Raw genomic sequence first — 18,068 nt, 5'->3', positions numbered from 1 at the left:
AGGACAGCCGAGAGATGAATGGTTTCTAAAAGTAGTATTGTTGAATCACATAGCACGCGATTACACCCTCTGTCATCGTTCGGATTTGGTTTTATAGAGCATCAACCAGCTTTGAATAAGGCAAAAAGACATGTGGCTGATATTAATTAAGACAATCTCTGGTCTAGCAGTAACAACGCAGGGACATATGAATATCCTGCTTGCCATTTTGATTCCCCACACTGGGCCAGTAGAATCATTAGGCAAATCTAAAAGGGCTGTGGAAGTATTAGGAGAAGGGACATGTAGTATAGTTGAATAATAATGCTGTTCTGTTTAACTGGATTTTGTATTAGAAAACCAGTTTAGCATATTTGATTTGGGGATGTCTACATAGTTCATGTAGGCCTACATTGATTTAGATCAGCATGTGTATTGTGACTGCAATGCACATTTTATTGACTCACATTACAATGTAGACATCACTGTGTTGTTGCTTGATTTGAAATGCTGTTTGATTATTGGTAACACAGTTAATGATGACACATGAAAATTGACAAGGATGTGAAGGAGCACACCAATACACCTGTCACACAAACAACACAGTTGATGGAAACAACAGTCCGTTTCCTGTCTGTCCCTCTCCCATTGCCTCTCCACCTTAAATACATGTATATTCTTGGTGTAGTAGGACTAGCCTCAGAAAGCCCTGTTAAACACTCCCTCACTGTACTGTCACAAGCCTGGAGAGTTCATGTTATATTTATGTTGCCTACAGCGAATTCTCTATGTTCTGTTCAGCTGAACTCTTGCCAGCTCTGCTAGCCCCCCCCCCCCCCCCTTCCACAGACAATGTTACATCTCATTGGTTTTGCCCTAGATAAGCTATTTTTAAAGGAAATAATTAGACATAACTGATTTAAATACTGCAAAGCCACACTCTTTTTGTCTCTTAAGCGTGGTGTCTGTGTGTGGATAGTGAGCAATAAGGTGAGAGCAGAGGAATCATTTTGCCTCTAGTATCTTTTTTAAATAAATATGCATGGGAAAATACACGTGCCCAATATTTAACTGTATATTCTTTTGTCACTTAAGATGAATCCATTTCCTCTGACTGTGTTAAACTCCAGCCAAATGTGCATGGAGGAATTCTTTGTTCTGCTGTTGCTCAGGTTCCCCACCACAGTTTGGGGTTTGGCAGCACAGTGATTTCAGATGCTCTACACATGAACAGGCCTCCATGGACCAGAGAACAATAATGATGATGAGGGGAGATTGGAGGAGGGGGAGGAGGGTGCTGCTTGTTGGGATATTCATGTATCCATGTACAGAGGGGTCTGAAATTGACACCCTTGATAAAGATGAGCAATAATGACTGTATAAAATAAATTAATCAAATACAGAGCAATATTGTATGCTCAAAAAATGGGGAAAATATATTATTTTATACTAATACAATTTCTCAGAGAAATAGATTTTGTTTAACAAGTAATACTATTTCTCAAAAAGGTAGGGATCAAAACTATTGACACCCATAAAGATTCTTAGAAATAAAGTAGTCACAAGTTTAGTATTTGGTCCCATATTCCCAACATGCAATGACTACGCTTGTGACTATACAAACTTGTTGGATGCATTTTCAGTTTGTTTTGGTTGTGTTTCAGGTTATTTTGGCCCAATAGAAATGAATAATAATGTATTGGGTCATTTGGGAGTACCTTTTATTGTAAATAAGAATAGAATATGTTTCTAAACACTTCTACTTCTACTACCATGATTACAGATCATCCTAAATTAATCGTGAATAATGACGATAGAGAATATTACACAGATCATAGCTCCAAAACATGCTAACCTCCCCTGTTATTGGTAATGGTGAGAGGTTAGCACCATTACCAATAACAGACTACTATATTTATAAGAATCTATAGGGGTGTCAATGATTTCGACCCATACTTCTTTTAGGAAAAACAAATCTTCCACTTATCAATTGTATTAGTATAAAATCATTTTTCCCCATTTGTTTTTGCGTAGAATATAGCTCAGTATATATTATTGATCATGTTTATCAAGGGTTTCAATCATTTCGGACCCCAATGTACATCTATTATGTTTTCCGTTTGTTAAGTTAGAACTTTTTCCTCATATTTTCTCCAACCTAGAATATGCCACTCAATTCATGACTTTTGTGTGAATGCACATTCAATGGGATTTCTGCCCATACAGGGTTTAAAAAGTGTGTTATGTGTGTTTTTGGCAGTGAAAGGGGGAAGTGGAGGCAAAGGCAAGGATGACGGCACTCCAGCAAAAATCTTTTCTGGTGAGCTGCAACAATGCACTCACTCCCACGACATCAGCTCTCTGTAGGGAGTCTCTTCCTAATTTCCTTCATCCATAATAATAAGAGCTACATTAAACAGTGCCATTAGTGCCAGCAATTTGTTTTATTCTCAACAGAAAGAGAAATGTTATCTGTGGCGGACAAACTTAACCCAATTAAAGCCTTTTGTGCACAGGGGCTTTGCCGGATCTGTCGCTGATGTTGAGGAACTGAGGAATGGCGGCACAGTCAAGCCAACCAACTTTGGGGAGGAAAACTGAAGGAAAAAAAGAGAAAGAGAAGCATGTTTTTGCCAAAAAGGCAGAGGGGAAAAAAGGAAATGTGTCTTGTAGACTGGATGGAAACAAAATACACAGCCTCTCATCTCTCTGTACTGTGTGTTTGTGTGAGAGAGAGAGTCAAAGAGTGGGTGACTTCACTCTTATCCCATGCATACACTTCATACCACGAGGCAAATACATGCAGACTACAGTGCACATTTCCCCTCAATAATAAATGTCATACAGTACACATGATCAAAATGTACCAGAGACACGTGCTCAATCATAATATAGAGGCTTTCTGATTGACCCTCCATGACATTTAAATGAGAAAGGGGCATCAATCTCGACAAACAAAGCTACCTACCCCAAATCAATCAACCCCACCCCTTATAGATACCCACACATTATAATGTTAATGGTTGTGATAACACCTTCCAATAACAGGGGTCTAATTATCAACATGTTTGGCTGTTAGAGTACCTACCTGGCACTCATCCGTGGCAATGGCGGGGGGGGGGGACTGGAGGATCCTAATGAAGATCTCATTCACAGCAGCACACACAGGCCCAATGTGGGGTAAAGGTAACGAAGAAACACGTCCCATTAAGAGACAACTGCAGATCAGATCCTGTGAATTCTGACACAACGGTGCCAGGAATAGTCATAGTGATACATTTTGATTGATATCCAATTGTGAACTCAGGAGTGGAAAGTATATGTAGGCTTCAGGGGAGGGCCCTCCTGTGCAACAAAAAAAATCCGTTCTCAACATGATTGCTTCCTGTATGTAGGCTTACATGTGCAAAAACATGGGTTAAAAGTTGGAGGTATGTGCGCAATGTTTTTTGTATTTAAGCAGTTGATTCGTCAATCTGATTATCCATCTTTCAGTCTAGCCATTCCTCTGCTTCATAGCTTGTTTTTCCCTTCTCCCACAAAGCTCCAATCAACATTTCTCAGCTGGTGAAATGAAGCATAAACATTTCGCTAATACTTTGAGAGTCGATGGATTCTTCACAGCTGCAGCCGAGGGCCTGTGATCAGGAATTGGAGACAAACAACTGGTGAACATGCCTGGCCACACATGTCCACCCACTCATACAGTCACACGGACTCTGTGTGCCACGATCACACAACTAACTCCTAAACTCACACCACAATCACACCCTACCACCAACAGACACTAACTCTAATTCAACCATGACCGTGTGCATCCTGCAATACACACAGCCAAATGAGAACAAACAGTAGTAGATTTTTCCCCCCAACTTGTTCTTCAGCAATGTACAACCGACAGTGTACTGGAAATACATATACAGTCTGTATCTCAGCCAACAATAGCATTGTTTCTCAGCACTGATAGACATTTTCTGAAAGTAAAGTTATTGGATTCAAACTTTGAATAGAGCCATCATAACTGTTATAATGGGAAACAATATTTATTGCCTATGTCCTCATGTAAGCCTCAATGGTGTTCAGACTGGGTACATATTAATACACTTTTTGATGCCACAGAATCAAAACATAACACAGTTGCCATGGTGCACAACATGAAATGGATGAAAATAGAATTGAAGAGAAGTTGATTTCATTCTCAAAAAGTCTGGCACCTTTATCTGTTGCAGAGCATTTTCAGTAACAAGATTGTTTCCCTGTAATCTCAATTATGAGTTCAGTGCTTCTTCCACTTAAACTAATACAGAACAAAAAATTACTAAGAAAGAAAATAATGAAAAATATTACAGGCCTGTGGCAAAACAGCAATGAAAACATTTCAACTGGGACTTCTGATATAATAGATTTTAGCCTTTTCATTTCAGAGAAGACTAAACATTTGATATTGGCGATGCAGTGGTTTCAAAAATAAAAGTTGAATGGCTCTATAGCACCATCTAGTGACAAAAAATGGATTGATTTTACAACGTACCACTGCCTAAGGTTGGAAAAGATACATTTGATCTCATCCATGTTTGACAAACGTCCCTTTTTCAGGTCCCTGTCTTTCAAAGATAATTCGTAAAAATCGAAATAACTTCACAGATCTTCATCGTAAAGGGTTTAAACACCGTTTCCCATGCTTGTTCAATGAACCATAAACAATTAATGAACATGCATCTGTGGAACGGTTGTTTAAGACACTAACAGCTTACAGACGGTAGGCAATTAAGGTCACAGTTATGAAAACTTAGGACACTAAAGATGTCTTTCTACTGACTCTGAAAAACACCAAAAGAAAGATGCCCAGGCTCCCTACTCATCTGCGTGAACATGCCTTAGGCATGCTGCAAGGAGGTATGAGGACTGCAGATGTGGCCAGGGCAATAAATTGCAATGCCCGTACTGTGAGACGCATAAGACAGCGCTACAGGGAGACGGGACGAACAGTTGAACGTCCTCGCAGTGGCAGACCACGTGTAACAACACCTGCACAGGATCGGTACATCCGAATATCACACCTGCGAGACAGGTACAGATGGCAACAACAACTGCTTGAGTTATACCAGGAACGCACAATCCCTCCATCAGTGCTCAGACAGTCCGCAATAGGCTGATAGAGGCTGGACTGAAGGCTTGTAGGCCTGTTGTAAGGCAGGTCCTCACCAGACATCACTGGCAACAACATCGCCTATGGGCACAAACCCACCGTCGCTGGTCCAGACAGGACTGGCAAAAAGTGCTCTTCACTGACGAATCGCGGTTTTGTCTCACCAGGGGTGATGGTCGGATTCGCGTTAATCGTAGAAGGAATGAGCGTTACACCAAGGCCTGTACTATGGAGTGGGATCAATTTGGAGGTGGAGGGTCCGTCATGGTCTGGGGCGGTGTGTCACAGCATTGTCGAATTGAGCTCTTGGTCATTGCAGGCAGTCTCAAAGCTGTGCAATACAGGGAAGACATCCTCCTCCCTCATGTGGTACCCTTCCTGCAGGCTCATCCTAACATAACCCTCCAGCATGACAATGCCACCAGCCTTATTGCTCATTCTGTGTGTGATTTCCTGCAAGACAGGAATGTCAGTGTTCTGCCATGGCCAGCAAAGAGCCCGGATCTCAATCCCATTGAGCAGGTCTGGGACCTGTCGGATCGGAGGGTGAGGGCTAGGGCCATTCTGCCCAGAAATGTCTGGGAACTTGCAGGTGCCTTGGTGGAAGAGTGGGGTAACATCTCACAGCAAGAACTGGCTCATCCGGTGCAGTCCATGAGGAGGAGATGCACTGTTACTTTTGATTTTGACCACCCCCCTTTTGTTCAGGGACACATTATTCAATTTCTGTTAGTCACATGTCTGTGGAAGTTGTTCAGTTTATATCTCTGTTGTTGAATCTTATGTTCATACAAATATTTACACGTTAAGTATGCTGAAAATAAATGCAGTTGACAGACAGTGAGAGGATATATCTTTTCGTGCTGAGTTTGGGTTATAACTTCTTTTTTTGGATGGGCATGTCATATTGAGGTTTTCTAATAGAGAACCGATACCAGCTAATGCTTAGCAACACTGTCTATACTGTCCTAAACACTGTGTATAATGTGGTAAAAATATTATTTGATCATGGGAAAAGATACAAGAAAAGGAATTAACATGAAAGTTCTCGAAAAGTACATTCATTTCTCAGACCTACTGAAAAAGTTCAAATGGAATTTGTTTTCTTCTAATAAAATGCCTGTTACAAGCATTTTGCTGCACCTGCGATAATGTCTGCAAATCTGTGAACACGGACAATAAACTTTGATTTTCAATACAGAGCCTAAGAAGCAGAATTAAAAGCTGTTCAGAACAGCTCATTCCAGTATTACCAAATACTTACATTATAAAAATGTATTTTGTGAGAACTAGGTAAGTTAATGCCTCAGGATGTTACAATGTTCAGAGCACCTTCATATTTAACACATTCACGGGATATCATGATTATCTTGAATCGCTAGCATACTGGCATCATATCCTCCTAAGCATAGGGCAAATCTGGGATGGAAAGACAGGCCATTCTGACTGAGGGAGACAGCAGCCAAAGTTATGAGAGAAGATTGATGCATCTTCATGCTTTTATGAGGAAATTAGTATAGATATTTTGGCTTGTTTAGCCTTTATTGTGTTATGTATTACCGGCATAACATTTTACAGACAATTTCCAGTTAAAAGAAAGACAAAAACAGACAAATATAAAACAAATCTGATCATTTGTTCTGACTGGCTCCTGAACATAGTAGTGGGTCAACTCACACTCATAAAAATTGAGCTGTGAACTCCCAAATAGTCAAAGGCAACTCACAATATTCCATTTCAGCTTGCTGAACTATGGATCCTCTATCAACACATTGCTCTGGATGAGGAGTGCTAGTGTGGGTTCCTGAGGGGACAGCAGAGGGCACTGAGCTGAAGGAGATCCCACTCCTCAGGTCAGTATGACAATGAGTCCTGATGCTTTCTGCCGTCTGTCCACGGTGTTCTAGAGATGATGTTCTCTCAGCGCCTGGGTGTGTTAGGGAGACCACCTGATCAGACAGGAGAGAGGAACATGGTTGGATAACATTTGTGGACATTGACATGTTACATCAACGTTGCTGTTTTGTATTGTGTGTTGCTGACACAAAGAGGGAAGACACGCCATAACGAACATACGCTGTGCAGTCAATTACCTGCTGGGTGTTGAAGAACGGTGACAATTCAACATGTAGAAAGAAAAATCAAGAAATGAAAAGAACATGGCGGTCAGTTTTCTGTGGTCCGTGGCGATAGGACGGCCAGTGTTCTATGGTCTGAGGCGATAGGACGGCCAGTGTTCTGTGGTCTGAGACGATAGGACGGCCAGTGTTCTGTGGTCTGAGGCGATAGGACGGCCAGTGTTCTGTGGTCTGAGGCGATAGGACGGCCAGTGTTCTGTGGTCTGAGGCGATAGGACGGCCAGTGTTCTGTGGTCTGAGGCGATAGGACGGCCAGTGTTCTGTGGTCTGAGGCGATAGGACGGCCAGTGTTCTGTGGTCTGAGGCGATAGGACGGCCAGTGTTCTGTGGTCTGAGGCGATAGGACGGCCAGTGTTCTGTGGTCTGAGGCGATATGACGGCCAGTGTTCTGTGGTCTGAGGCGATAGGACGGCTAGTGTTCTGTGGTCTGAGGCGATAGGACGGCCAGTGTTCTGTGGTCTGAGGCGATAGGACGGCCAGTGTTCTGTGGTCTGAGGCGATAGGACGGCCAGTGTTCTGTGGTCTGAGGCGATAGGACGGCCAGTGTTCTGTGGTCTGAGGCGATAGGACGGCCAGTGTTCTGTGGTCTGAGGCGATAGGACGGCCAGTGTTCTGTGGTCTGAGGCGATAGGACGGCCAGTGTTCTGTGGTCTGAGGCGATAGGACGGCCAGTGTTCTGTGGTCTGAGGCGGTAGGACGGCCAGTGTTCTGTGGTCTGAGGCGATAGGACGGCCAGTGTTCTGTGGTCTGAGGCGATAGGACGGCCAGTGTTCTGTGGTCTGAGGCGATAGGACGGCCAGTGTTCTGTGGTCTGAGGCGATAGGACGGCCAGTGTTCTGTGGTCTGAGGCGATAGGACGGCCAGTGTTCTGTGGTCTGAGGCGATAGGACGGCCAGTGTTCTGTGGTCTGAGGCGATAGGACGGCCAGTGTTCTGTGGTCTGAGGCGATAGGACGGCCAGTGTTCTGTGGTCTGAGGCGATAGGACGGCCAGTGTTCTGTGGTCTGAGGCGATAGGACGGCCAGTGTTCTGTGGTCTGAGGCGATAGGACGGCCAGTGTTCTGTGGTCTGAGGCGATAGGACGGCCAGTATTCTGTGGTCTGAGGCGATAGGACGGCCAGTGTTCTGTGGTCTGAGGCGATAGGACGGCCACCCACTTCTAAATCCCTCTGGTGCGTTTCCTCTTTAAGACGCGTACATTTCATTTTAATGGAAGTGAGGCTAACCTATACAATTATAGCCATAACAAGTGACTCATGAGTCTGATTTTAGACATTTGCCATCTAATGCCCATTTGTCCTGTAGAACATTTCTAGTTTTAGAACAGTTATTTACCTGGAGAAGTCATGAGGGGGGTAGCAGAGTGCTCTCTCATCCCAGGAGGCGTCTCTCTGCCACGAGGGCCTGAGGAGGTGGGAAGCAGCGGTGGGGGTTTCCCTAAACCAGGAGGCAACATCTTCGTTCTCTCAGGAAGGGGGCCATCAGATGTCTCAGTGGACGTGGCTGAGAGAAAGAGAACAAAACAGAAAAACCCAATATAGGAGAGTATGATATCCTAAAAATACAGTTACTATAACTCAGCATTGTCATTTTTCTAGGATAGTCTAAGAATACAACATCTCCACTACATAATGACAATGCATGGTGTAGTTAGAGACAAGCAATAATCACATTAAGTATTAGCAAATAAGGATATACACTATATTTACAAAAAGTAATGTGGACACCCCTTCAAATTAGTGGATTCAGCTATTTCAGCCACACCCGATGCTGACAGGTGTATACAGTTGAGTACACAGCCATGCAATCTCCATAGACAAACATTGGCAGTAGAATGGCCTTGCTAAAGAGCTCAGTGACTTTCCAACAAGTCAGTTCGTCAAATTTCTGCCCTGCTAGAGCTGCTCCGGTCAACTGTAAGTGCTGTTATTGGGAAGTGGAAACGTCTAGGAGCAACAATGGCTCAGCCGCGAAGTGGTAGACCACACAAGCTCACAGAACGGGATTCCTGAGTGCTGAAGCGCGTAGCGCGTAAAAACAGTGTCCTCGGTTTACCAGTTCCAAACTGCCTCTGGAAGCACGTCAGCACAGGAACTGTTCGCCTGGAGTGTTATGAAATGTGTTTCCATGGCCGAGCAGCCACACACAAGCTTAAGATCACCATGCACAATGCCAAGTGTCGGCTGGAGTGGTGTAAAGCTCTCTGCCATTGGACTATGGCGCAGGTGAAACGTGTTCTCTGTAGTGATGAATCACGCTTCACCATCTGACAGTCCGACAGACAAATCTGAGGTTGGAGGATTCCAGGAGAACACTACCTGTCCGAATGCATAGTGCCAACTGTAAAGTTTGGTGGAGGAGGAATAATGGTCTGGGGCTGTTTTGGGGTCAGGCTCCTTAGTTCCACTGAAAGGAAATATTAATGCTACAGCATACAATGACATTCTAGATGATTCTGTGCTTCCAACTTTATAGCAACTGTTTGGCAAGGCCCTTTCCTGTTTCATCATGACAATGCCCCCGTGCACAAAGCAAGGTCCATACAGCAATGATTTTTAGAGATCGGTGTGTTAGAACTTGACTGGCCTGCACAGAAACTGACCTCTACCCCATCGAACACCTTGGGATGAATTGGAACGCCAACTGCGAGCCAGGCCTAATCGCCTTACCTCAATAATGCTCGTGGCTGAATGGACTCAAGTCCCCGCAGCAATGTTCCAACAGCTATTGGAAAGCCTTACTAGAAGAGTGAAGGATGCTATAGCAGCAAAGGAGGCACCAACTCCATATTAATGCCAATGAATTTGGAATGAGATGTTTGATGAGCAAGTTTCCGCATACTTTGGGTCATGAAGTGTATCATTCGCTGTCCTAAATAAAAAGACTGTACTGTGCATATGTACACTATGGTTGTGTGGCTGCACCTTGCAGATGGTCCTGGCGGTTGTGGAGATACTCTGCAATGGTGCTCAGCTCCTCAGGGTACAGGTGGACTCCATCGGCCAGGAAGAAGAGCAGCTGGCGGGTGTCAGAGGGTACAGCATGCTTCTCCACCTTCTCCCTTTCTAGGTAGTCATCCACAAGCTCGACCGCCCGCACCCCCGTTTCTGCAGGGTCCTTCTGCTGCATCCGCTTCCCAAGCCCACGGCCATTCTCCGCCATCACAAAGTCCATGGCATGGTCCTTGGGCATGTTGCGATGGACTAGAAAAATAATGGTTTGAAGGTCAAAGTAAAAATATTATACAAGTTAATCATACTTTAATGCAATTTATTGGAAGATTTGCAGTAGATTGGGAATGATGTGATGTACAGTGCCTTGCGAAAGTATTCGGCCCCCTTGAACTTTGCGACCTTTTGACACATTTCAGGCTTCAACATAAAGATATAAAACTGTATTTGTTTGTGAAGAATCACCAACAAGTGGGACACAATCATGAAGTGGAACGACATTTATTGGATATTTCAAACTTTTTTAACAAATCAAAAACTGAAAAATTGGGCGTGCAAAATTATTCAGCCCCTTTACTTTCAGTGCAGCAAACTCTCTCCAGAAGTTCAGTGGGGATCTCTGAATGATCCAATGTTGACCTAAATGACTAATGATGATAAATACAATCCACCTGTGTGTAATCAAGTCTCCGTATAAATGCACCTGCACTGTGATAGTCTCAGAGGTCCGTCAAAAGCGCAGAGAGCATCATGAAGAACAAGGAACACACCAGGCAGGTCCGAGATACTATTGTGAAAAGGTTTAAAGCCGGATTTGGATACAAAAAGATTTCCCAAGCTTTAAACATCCCAAGGAGCACTGTGCAAGCGATAATATTGAAATGGAAGGAGTATCAGACCAATGCAAATCTACCAAGACCTGGCCGTCCCTCTAAACTTTCAGCTCATACAAGGAGAAGACTGATCAGAGATGCAGCCAAGAGGCCCATGATCACTCTGGATGAACTGCAGAGATCTACAGCTGAGGTGGGAGACTCTGTCCATAGGACAACAATCAGTCGTATATTGCACAAATCTGGCCTTTATGGAAGAGTGGCAAGAAGAAAGCCATTTCTTAAAGATATCCATAAAAAGTGTCATTTAAAGTTTGCCACAAGCCACCTGGGAGACACACCAAACATGTGGAAGAAGGTGCTCTGGTCAGATGAAACCAAAATTGAACTTTTTGGCAACAATGCAAGACGTTATGTTTGGCGTAAAAGCAACACAGCTGAACACACCATCCCCACTGTCAAACATGGTGGTGGCAGCATCATGGTTTGGGCCTGCTTTTCTTCAGCAGGGACAGGGAAGATGGTTAAAATTGATGGGAAGATGGATGGAGCCAAATACAGGACCATTCTGGAAGAAAACCTGATGGAGTCTGCAAAAGACCTGAGACTGGGACGGAGATTTGTCTTCCAACAAGACAATGATCCAAAACATAAAGCAAAATCTACAATGGAATGGTTCAAAAATAAACATATCCAGGTGTTAGAATGGCCAAGTCAAAGTCCAGACCTGAATCCAATCGAGAATCTGTGGAAAGAACTGAAAACTGCTGTTCACAAATGCTCTCCATCCAACCTCACTGAGCTCGAGCTGTTTTGCAAGGAGGAATGGGAAAAAAATTCAGTCTCTCGATGTGCAAAACTGATAGACATACCCCAAGCAACTTACAGCTGTAATCGCAACAAAAGGTGGCGCTACAAAGTATTAACCTTACTTCTACCCCCTCCTTTTTTGAAAATTCTGTTAAAAATCGCGCAACTTTTCAGCGTCCTGCTACTCATGCCAGGAATATAGTATATGCATATGATTAGTATGTGTGGATAGAAAACACTCTGAAGTTTATAAAACTGGTTAAATCACGGCTGTGACTATAACAGATCGTGTGTTTCATTGAAAAACGCAAGAAAAACTGCTCTCTGAAAGCAAAAAATAATTTCCATAAGTCACTTCCACCAGTTGTTAAAAGAGAACAGAATTTAATGGGAATCTGCCTGCAATTCATACTAATTCCGCACGATGGCGCCATTGTCCTCATTTTCAATTGAATTAATTGTTGGAAAATCCATCCATCTGACCTCCATTTTCCCAGTCTTCACCCGGATGCAGTTGTGGGAGATATCAGATGGCATTGTTTTTGCAAGTGAAGACCTATTGAAGAGACATCGCCCTGTAATCATTTTGATAGATTATAAACGTTTACTAATACCTAAAGTTGGATTACAAAAGGATTTCGAAGTGTTTTGTGAAAGTTTATCGTCGACTTTTTTAATTTAAAAAAATTACGCAGCGTTTAAAAACGATGATTTTTTCTGAATGACACAACTTCCATACAAAGCTATTTTGGGTATATATGGACCGATTTAAACGAAAAAAAGACCCAATAGTGATGTTTATGGGGCATATAGGAGTGCCAAGAAAGAAGCTCGTCTAAGGTAATGAATGTTTTATATTTTATTTCTGCGTTTTGGGTAGCGCCGGCTATCGCAAAATCTGTTGTTTACGTGTCGAGCTGGCATTTTGGGGGGTGCATGCTATCAGATAATAGCTTCTGATGCTTTCGCCGAAAAGCATTTTAAAAATCTGACTTGCTGGCTAGGTTCACAACGAGTGTAGCTTTAATTCAATACCCTGCTTGTGAATTTTGATCAAAGATTGAGTTGTAACGAGTACATTTAGCATTTAGCGTAGCGCATTTGCATTTCCAGGGGCATACTTGAGACGTCTGCGTCTCAAGTATGGTCAAGAAGTTAATTAAGGGGGCTGAATAATTTTGCACGCCCAATTTTTCAGTTTTTGATTTGTTAAAAAAGTTTGAAATATCCAATAAATGTCGTTCCACTTCATGATTGTGTCCCACTTGTTTTTGATTCTTCACAAAAAAATACAGTTTTATATCTTTATGTTTGAAGCCTGAAATGTGGCAAAAGGTCGCAAAGTTCAAGGGGGCCGAATACTTTCGCAAGGCACTGTATATAGCCCAGTTCTTATAAAAGAGCTTCAGTTTATACAGTACATTCAGACCCCTTGACTTATTCCACATTGTGTTACATTCCCCCCCCCTTCAATGTACACACAATACCCCGTAACGACAAAGTGAAAACAGGTTTAGACATTTTTGCTGAAGTATAAAAATAACAGAAATACTTTATTTTACATGAGTATTCAGGCCCTTTGCTAGGAGACTTGAATTTGAGCTCAGCTGCATCCTGTTTCCATTGATCACCCTTGAGATGTTTCTACAACTTGCTTGGAGTCCACCTGTGGTAAATTCAATTGATTGGACATGATTTGGATAGGCACAAACCTGTCTATATAAGGTCCCACAGTTGAGTGCATGTCAGAGCAAAAACCAAGCAATGAGGTCAAATGAATTGTCTGTAGAGCTTCGAGACAGGATTGTGTCGAGGCACAGATCTGGGGAAGGGTATCTGCAGCATTGAAGGCCCCCAAGAACACAGTGGCCTCCATCATTCTTAAATGGAAGAAGTTTGGAACCACCGAGACTCTTCCTAGAGTTGGCCGCCCGGCCAAACTGAGCAATCGGGGAAGAAGGGCTTTCATCAGGGAGGTGACCAAGAACCCGATGGTCACTCTGACAGAGCTCTAGAGTTCCTCTGTGGAGATGGTGGAACCTTCCAGAAGGACAACCTCCCTGACCAAGGCCCTTCTCCCCCGATTTCTCAGTTTGGCCGGGCAACCAACTCTAGGAAGAGTCTTGGTGGTTCCAAACTTCTTCCATTTAAGAATGATGGAAGCCACTGTGTTCTTGGGGACCTTCAAATCTTTGTTTTTCTTATCTCTTACTTAAAAAGGAAAAAAACTGTAGGTATTTTCTTAACTGCATCGTTGGTTAAGGGCGTGTAAGTAAGCATTTCACTGTAAGGTCTACACCTGTTGGATTTGGCACACGTGACCAATGAAATTGGATTTGAATGTTGCAGAAATGCTTTTGTACCCATCCCCAGATCTGTGCATCGACACAATTCTGTCTCGGAGCGCTACGGACAATTCCTTTGAACTCATGGCTTGGTTTTTGCTCTGACATGCACTTTCAACTGTGAGACCTTATATAGACAGTTGTAGAAACATCAAAGATGATCAATGGAAACACGATACCTGGTAAGTGGATGTTTTGGCCACATTCAGTGTACACAAAACAGGATCTTCCTTTTTCACGGATGATTCTCGTTCAACAATTGAATATGACGTCACTAAATATTTTTGATTAAAAAAGGTAAACCTAGAGCTAATTCAGATATTTCTAAGCTGTATGGTACGCCTCTAAGAAGCTATTTATAATTGTATAAGCCAAATACAATTTAAGAATGGTCATTGTCACCCTCTTTGTTAGTTTGACATTTCCTGGGGATTTATATCAAGCGATTTATACCCGCCTAATGTGACTGCATATGTGTGTGAATTATTTCAAACCTAAATTCATATTTTGGTGAATAAAGCTATTTATGGAAGTATAATGTGAGAGCCTTTGATGAGGCGGCCTTAACTGTGAACCACTGAGTTCTGAGGACAACCACAGAACGGAACTAAATCGCCATGGAAACATGTCATGTTCTTTGCCCTCAAATTGTCTCTATTTACGATCATTATCAGGAATGTTTGGTTTCGGGTATTATTGTTCTTTTATAGATACCTGCCCCCTTTTAACAAAGCAATTACAATGTGACTGTGGGGACTTACTTGCGGGATTCTGAAAATATGATTACTGTGCACGAGGACAGAGCTACATTAGTCTGTTCGACGAGAATACATAAGGGGGAACCGTCGGAGCGGAGATCTTGTAGGGCCCGGGTCAGGCCCGACTCCGCTTGCAGGTAAATCATTTCCACGGAGAGGCCGCGGTCCTGCAAACAGTGACCTATCGATTTGGGGTAATCCCTTTGAAAGAAGAGAAGAAAGCTGGTTATTGACTTCTGCACACAGACCGAGGGGTACACAGACATGACGTGTGAGGAGCAGCTCTGCAGCAGCATGTCCAGGCCTGGAGTAAACAACCACACGAAGACAATTTAACTTTTCACACCTAAACTGAATCGTAATCCTTATCAAGTTGTAGTTAAGTGACCAGTGAAGAGCAGGATAGCTTGATTTAACCATAGGCCTAATATTGTAAAAATGGATGTGATAGGTTGATTCAATAAAGCTGTGAGTTCGTTATTTGCTGATGTGCATTTATTGTAAACATGCTTATCGTTTGTGTGTTCTTAAACATCTTACTACAGTGTTGAAAGAGCACGAACAGCATATTGTCATTCAAACCACTTGTCTACTGTGAGTAATATAGAATATGTTGAGAATATGTTGAGGAGGGTGGGACAGTGAGGTGTCTTGAAGCCCACAACAGGCACATATCATAGCAATACTTGTGATGAATGTTTAATCTATTTTACTGAGCCATTTACTTTATGATCGTATTCTTATCTTTTCTTATTGTTGTTGCATTGTCCAGAAGGAACCTGCACGTAAACATTTCATTGGACAGTGTACACCATGTGTCCCCGTACATACGACTAATAAAACTTAAACCTCTGCTTCATTAACACAGACTATTGTTGATTAACATTGCACATATTCAATTTCTCTACAAAACCTTTGGCACCAGAGTCAGTATGTAGGTCTTTCCTGTTCAGCAATGCTTTTTGGCAGGGGTGACAATTTCAAAATACAGTATGCATACATTTTTGTCCACATGTACCAAGATGAGTTAACAGTGTAAAGATGTCATTGAATAGGATATTCGGGTTTACAGTATTTAACATTGAGAGAACATACAACTTCATAGCACACGCGAGCAGGCCTTTCTAATCGACCTGGCCGGAGTATCCTGGCCGGGATATTGATCTCATCCCGTCAGTAGAGGATGCCTGGTTATTTTTTTTAAATGCCTTCCTAACCATCTTAAATAAGCATGCCCCATTCAAGAAATGTAGAACCAGGAACATATATAGCCCTTGGTTCTCCCCAGACCTGACTGCCCTTAACCAACATAAAAACATCCTATGGCGTTCTGCATTAGCATCGAACAGCCCCCGTGATATGCAGCAGTTCAGGGAAGCTAGAAACCATTTTGCACAGGCAGTTAGAAAAACCAAGGCTAGCTTTTTCAAGCAGAAATTTGCTTCCTGCAACACTAACTCAAAAAAGTTCTGGGACACTGTAAAGTCCATAGAGAATAAGAACACCTCTTCCCAGCTGCCCACTGCACTGAAGATAGGAAACACTGTCACCACTGATAAATCCACTATAATTGAGAACTTCAATAAGCATTTTTCTACGGCTGGCCATGCTTTCCACCTGGCTACTCCTACCCCGGTCAACAGCACTGCACCCCCCACAACAACTCGCCCAAGCCTTCCCCATTTCTCCTTCTCCCAAATCCAGTCAGCTGATGTTCTGAAAGAGCTGCAAAATCTGGACCCCTACAAATCAGCCGGGCTAGACAATCTGGACCCTTTCATTCTAAAATTATCTGCCGAAATTGTTGCCACCCCTATTACTAGCCTGTTCAACCTCTCTTTCACGTCGTCTGAGATTCCCAAAGATTGGAAAGTAGCTGCGGTCATCCCCCTCTTCAAAGGGGGGGGACACTCTTGACCCAAACTGCTACAGACCTATATCTATCCTACCCTGCCTTTCTAAGGTCTTCGAAAGCCAAGTCAACAAACAGATTACCGACCATTTCGAATCTCACCATACCTTCTCTGCTATGCAATCTGGTTTCAGAGCTGGTCATGGGTGCACCTCAGCCACGCTCAAGGTCCTAAACGATATCTTAACCGCCATCGATAAGAAAGATTACTGTGCAGCCGTATTCATTGATCTGACCAAGGCTTTCGACTCTGTCAATCACCACATCCTCATCGGCAGACTCGACAGCCTTGGTTTCTCAAATGATTGCCTCGCCTGGTTCACCAACTACTTATCTGATAGAGTTCAGTGTGTCAAATCGGAGGGTCTGCTGTCCGGACCTCTGGTAGTCTCTATGGGGGTGCCACAAGGACCGACTCTCACAAGGACCGACTCTCTTCTCTGTATACATCACTGATGGCACTCTTGCTGCTGGTGAGTCTCTGATCCACCTCTACGCAGACGACACCATTCTGTATACTTCTGGCCCTTCTTTGGACACTGTGTTAACAACCCTCCAGGCAAGCTTCAATGCCATACAACTCTCCTTCCGTGGCCTCCAATTGCTCTTAAATACAAGTAAAACTAAATGCATGCTCTTCAACCAATCGCTGCCTGCACCTGCTCGCCTGTCCAACATCATTACTCTGGACGGCTCTGCCTTGGAATACGTGGACAACTACAAATACCTAGGTGTCTGGTTAGACTGTAAACTCTCCTTCCAGACCCACATCAAACATCTCCAATCCAAAGTTAAATCTAGAATTGGCTTCCTATTTCGCAACAAAGCATCCTTCACTCATGCTGCCAAACATACCCTTGTAAAACTGACCATCCTACCAATCCTCGACTTCGGCGATGTCATTTACAAAATAGCCTCCAATACCCTACTCAGCAAATTGGATGCTGTCTATCACAGTGCAATCCGTTTTGTCACCAAAGCCCCATATACTACCCACCATTGCGACCTGTACGCTCTCGTTGGCTGGCCCTCGCTTCATACTCGCCGCCAAACCCACTGGCTCCATGTCATCTACAAGACCCTGCTAGGTAAAGTCCCCCCTTATCTCAGCTCGCTGGTCACCATAGCATCACCCACCTGTAGCACACGCTCCAGCAGGTATATCTCTCTGGTCACCCCCAAAACCAATTCTTT

The sequence above is a fragment of the Oncorhynchus clarkii genome, chromosome 2 (assembly GCF_045791955.1).
Source record: "Oncorhynchus clarkii lewisi isolate Uvic-CL-2024 chromosome 2, UVic_Ocla_1.0, whole genome shotgun sequence".
Classification (NCBI taxonomy): Eukaryota; Metazoa; Chordata; class Actinopteri; order Salmoniformes; family Salmonidae; genus Oncorhynchus; species Oncorhynchus clarkii.
Note: the sequence above shows the minus strand (reverse complement) of the source record.